Raw genomic sequence first — 5,564 nt, 5'->3', positions numbered from 1 at the left:
TAGGGAAAGGATGTTGTTTGTTTTGTTCATTCCTGAATCCCCAGTGCCTGGACCATTACAGTAAGTGCTCAAAGGCCTATTTGTTGAGTGAAGTTAAGAAATGAATGAAGGAACAAATGAAACCCTGTCTCCTGCTTTCCAGTCCCTAAGGCGCTCGTTACAATGTAGGAATGACGCCGGTCCTCCTGCGGTTTAAGAGGCAATACTAGGAATTCACTCAGAAACTGGAACCTTTTACCGCATTAAAAAGGGACGAGCTAGATTAAAATGAGTATCTATGACGCCACACAGATATATGTTAATAACCGAATAACTGAAATAAATGAGGGAGAAGGGACAGGTCTCCCTTAACAGAACTAATTATGTGGACAATTCATAAATGTAGAAGAAATGAGGGACGTACAAAAATCACCATTAGGGAAATACCACAGTGATAACTGTTGCAGGCAAGATTCACCCCACCAATGCATGCCAAAATGAGCAGGTGCAAGTTCAAGGAGAAACAAGTGTAGTCTCAAAGCACCTCCCCCAAGATAACTATCAATTGCAAAGGGAAAAACCAGTTACTGGACAGTGGAGAAACCCAGCAGACAGCACCTTGATGAAGTGATCCAGGTTAACAGCACCAGTGATGAGACACGTGGACCCGCTGGTGCCATGCACCGAGGCGGGGACCTCACCTCTGCCAAATAATGCTTAAGCTCAACCCTGTCATGAGGAAACATCAGACAAAGCCAAACTGAGACAATCTACAAAATAACAGAACAGCTCTCTTCCAGAGTGTCACGGTCATAAAAGACAAGGAAAGACTGAGGAACCGATGCGGATTGGAGGAGGATTAAAGAGACATGACAACTAAATGCAGTACGGATCCTGGATAGGGTCTTGGAAAAGAGAAAGGACATCAGTAGAAAAACTAGTGAAATATGACTGAAGTCTATAACTTAGTTCATAGTACCAGACCAGTGTTCATGTCCTAGTTTTAATAGTTGTGCTACAGTTGTATAAGATGGTAGCATTTGGGGATGCTCGGTGAAGGGTAGATAATGTGAACTCTCTGTACTATTTTTGTCACTTTTTGTAAGTCTAAAATTCCTTTAAAATAAAAAAGATAATACAGAATTGTATGGCCATCATCAAAAAGTCTACAAACAATAAATGCTGGAGAGGGTGTGGAGAAAAGGGAACCCTCTTGCACTGTTGGTGGGAATGTAAATTGATACAGCCACTATGGAGAACAGTATGGAGGTTCCTTAAGAAACTAAAAATAGAGCAGCCGTACGACCCACGTATCCCACTACTGGGCATATACCCTGAGAAAACCATAATTCAAAAAGAGTCATGTACCACAATGTTCACTGCAGCTCTATTTACAATAGCCAGGACATGGAAGCAACCTAAGTGTCCATCGACAGATGAATGGATAAAGAAGATGTGGCACATATATACAATGGAATATTACTCAGCCATAAAAAGAAACGAAATTGAGTTATTTGTAGTGAGGTGGATGGACCTAGAGACTATCATACAGAGTGAAGTAAGTCAGAAAGAGAAAAATAAATACCATATGCTAACACATATATATGGAATCTTAAAAAAAAAAAAGGTTCTGATGAACCTAGGGGCAGGACAGTAATAAAGATGCAGACATAGAGAATGGACTTGAGGACACGGGAAGGGGGAAGGGTAAGCTGGGACGAAGTGAGAGAGTGGCATGGACATATATACACTACCAAATGTAAAATAGGTAGCTAGTGGGAAGCAGCCGCATAGCACAGGGAGATCAGCTCAGTGCTTTATGACCACCTAGAGGGGTGGGATAGGGAGGGTGGGAGGGAGATGCAAGAGGGAGGAGATATGGGGATATATGTATATGTATAGCTGACTCACTTTGTTATAAAGCAGAAACTAACACACCATTGTAAAGCAATTATACTCCAATAAAGATGTTAAAAAAAACCAGAACTGTGCCAAGAAACATCCCTTAATGGAAATCTGGCCCCAAGAGACTGTCCCACAAACAAGCTCCAGGTACCCGGGCAGAGCCTTAGGCCAGGATGAAGGAATATGAAGAGACCTAAGAAACAGCCAAGGGAGAGGATACTGTCTAGATTTTTTTTTTTAACTTTTTTTTTTGGCCACACCACATGGCTTACGGGATCTTAGTTCCCTGACCAGGGATCGAACCCAGGCCCTCAGCAGTGAGAGTGCAGAGTCCTAACCACTGGACCACCGGGGAAGTCCCCCTGTCTAGATGCACTCAGTTCCCAAACTCAACTGACTGGTCCCTGCAACTCAGCCAACACCACTATCTGCGTCCAGAGCCTGGATGCCAGAATCTTCTGTTCTCCCACTTTCCACGCTACTGGGGTCTCTTGGTGATTCAAGGATCAGACAGCACCCCCTCTCCCAAGCCCCTTATGGCATCCTGCCAACAAGGGTTGACATCCTCGTTTAGGAATGCCCCACTACCACCTGGACTGCCCCACACCCTGAGGCCCCCTTCTTTACTTGGTCGGGGCCAAAGAAACCAAAGAGGGTGTTCACTAGCAAAAAATCCAGAAACCTAATTATAACACATTCAAAATCTTTATATTATAGGTAAGTACTTATCATGTGTACATAGTTTAATTTCGTGTAACTACCTACACTATACTTTTAGCCTATAGGTAAACAGCACATCCACACATGGGGTGATGGGGCCATTCTGTATCTTAACTGTGGTGGCAGTCACACAACGGCATGCATTTGCCTAAACTCAAAGAACCATACACCAAAAAGTGAATTTCACTCTGTGTAAAATTTAAAATGGAAACTGAAAAGTTAAAAAAAAAGACTGTGATACACTGATGGATGCTATGAACAAAGATCTTCAAGATATACTACCACTGGGGACAGTGGGAAACATGCTGCAGAAGCGTCATCCAGCACGGCTTCTTTTTTCTCCATGTAAGAACTTAAAATAATGAGGGTGCATTTGGATAAGGAGGAATGTTCATGAGCAGGAAGAAAGGTCCAGCCAGACACCCACCCAACTACTGACTGCAATGACCTCGGAGGGAAGATGTCAGACTGTGGGTGTTGGGAGGGACAGGGAAGGAGTCACACATCTTTCCCTTGGTACTCTTTCAAATAAAAAATTTTTTTAAATAATAAAGAGCCTTACACGTATGAGCCGTAAAACTTAAGCAAATGAAAGTCACACAAATCTCAGTACTCAACCTTAGTATGTTCTGGACACTAGTGCTCCTTGAGGGTCCCAGGAGAGCCGAGGTCAAAGACTGTGCATCTATGGAGAGAAAAAAAAAATGAGGTTACATCTTTGGCCAGCGTGAGCCTTCCTGCTGTAGTATCCACCTGTCATTCACAAAGTCACTCCCTCAACAAATATTTATTGAACGCCTGTTGCATGCCAGGCACCAAGGGTACACCGTGACCAAGACAAAGTCGCTGTCCTCAGGGGGCAGACTCTCCAGCAGGGGAGGGAGACACTGAACAAACGCAATCCTCAGCCAGGGAGCGGCGGCGCCTTGATGGAGACTAAGTAGACTGAGGAGAGCAATGGGATGCTGCTTCACAGAGAGGTCAGAGGAGGCCTGAAGACAGAGACCTGAAGACAGGAGACCACGAATTGGGTGACTATCTGGGAAAAAGCCTTCGAGGCACAGGGATGGCCACTGCACAGGACCTGAGGCAGGAGCGGGTGGGGAGGGAGGGAGGGAGGGAGGGAGGCAGGCAGGAATACGTGCTTTATAAGAAGCCCTTGAGAAGAGAGGAGGGAGACGGGAGAGAGAGAGAGAGAGAGAGAGAGAGACATGAGGGCAGGGAGGTGACGGGGCAGATGGAAGCCTATTATAAAGACAATGCCTTCAGACAACTGTGAGCAGAAGAGTGGCAGAGAAAAAGCACTGGCTTATAACTCTATTATTTTTCTTTTGTTTTTTTTTTTGTTTTTTTTTGCAGTAAGCAGGCCTCTCACTGTTGTGGCCTCTCCCGTTGCGGAGCATAGGCTCCGGACGCGCAGGCTCAGCGGCCATGGCTCACGGGCCCAGCCGCTCCACGGCGTGTGGGATCTTCCCGGAGCGGGGCACAAACCCGCGTCCCCTGCAACGGCAGACGGACTCTCAACCACTGCGCCACCAGGGAAGCCCCAGTAACTTTGTATTATTAATTTATGTTTTTGAATATTTAGTATGGTTGTGCATATTTGAGTGGGTATTTCATGGATGAATGAATGCCTCCAGGCCAAGAGCAATGTCTGCATTGCTCACCATCACATTTTGGTTTAGGCCAGGCACTTACTAAGCCAGGGAGATGAGATCTGAGAGGACAACCTAGAACCTTCCTATATGCTAAACAATGACTCTCACTCCCTATGTGCTAGGCTCCATCCTAGCAGAACTGTGCCGACTCATTTCACTCCCCCAGTAACCCTAGAGGCTGCCCAGCCAGTCAAAAGTACACTGCAGGTGGGATGAACCCAGGCAGCCTGCCTCCAAAGCCTGCTCCCGACCACCTGGCCAGGCCACACGGTCATGGCGGTCAACGAAGACAGGGCTAACTGCAGGCTGGCAAGGCCTCTCCCAATCCTTCCCCAATGCTGCCATGTCCACATGCCGTCCACATGCCAAGGCCGACCTCAAATGCCAGCCAGCTTCTCCAGGGGGCCTCAGAGGAAGGAAACCTAGCAAGCGGCTGGCTTACTTTCCAGAGTCCAGGAATCAAGATAGCTTCAATAATCTTGCCCTTAGGGGTTCTGGAGAAGCCAAAAGGGGTTCTTAGTTCTTTATCTTTCTCAGGCCAGGGGCCCCTTTTGACAGCCTGGTGAAGAAGGGTTTGGGCTCCTTCTCAGAATCATGTGTTCAAATGTACAAAATACAACACACAAGATTACAAGATTATCTGATTATATTCAGATATCAAAGTATCTGTAAAACAGGGCTTCCCTGGTGGCGCAGTGGTTGAGAGTCCGCCTGCCGATGCAGGGGACACGGGTTCGTGCCCCGGTCCGGGAAGATCCCACATGCCGCGGAGCGGCTGGGCCCGTGAGCCGTGGCCGCTGAGCCTGCGCGTCCGGAGCCTGTGCTCCGCAACGGGAGAGGCCACGACAGTGAGAGGGCCGCGTACCGCAAGAAAAAAAAAAAAAGAAAATATCTGTAAAACAAAACCTAACCTGAGATACAGTAATATTTGTGCTTCTTTGTGAATGCTTTAAATTATGAGATCTTAGTGGTGGGTCCAATAACTATAGTAATTTAGAAAGAGATGAGTGTAAACAGTACCCTGTAATATCTACAACAACTGTAATGTGACATGGAAAACGTTTTTTTTGTTGTTGTTGGTTTTTTTTTGAGGTACGCGGGCCTCTCAACCACTGCGCCACCAGGGAAGCCCACGGAAAACGTTTTGATCTCTAGCAGCGACAAAGTCACAGGCGTTGCTGATACAATGTGCTTTGTGGCCCTTGTTCAGAAGGAATGGAAATGCTAAATTTCAGTTAGATGGTAGAGAAAATAAAGATGTAATTATTTTCCCAGCCAACTTCACAATCCTCTAAGTTCCAT

At 46.2% G+C, this 5,564-nt stretch overlaps 1 non-coding gene across 1 annotated transcript; it reads right to left on the bottom strand.

Annotated features, from left to right (window-relative positions):
* Positions 1–2,166: 2,166 nt before the first annotated feature.
* TRNAE-CUC (transfer RNA glutamic acid (anticodon CUC)) lies at positions 2,167–2,239 on the bottom strand. Its single transcript has one exon. It is a non-coding gene; the product is annotated as a tRNA-Glu (tRNA).
* Positions 2,240–5,564: the final 3,325 nt, after the last annotated feature.

Source organism: Lipotes vexillifer, unplaced genomic scaffold (assembly GCF_000442215.2).
Source record: "Lipotes vexillifer unplaced genomic scaffold, Lipotes_vexillifer_v1.1 scaffold182, whole genome shotgun sequence".
Classification (NCBI taxonomy): Eukaryota; Metazoa; Chordata; class Mammalia; order Artiodactyla; family Lipotidae; genus Lipotes; species Lipotes vexillifer.
The sequence above is the reverse complement of the archived record's forward strand: the minus strand, read 5'-3'. Positions and strand labels throughout refer to the sequence as shown.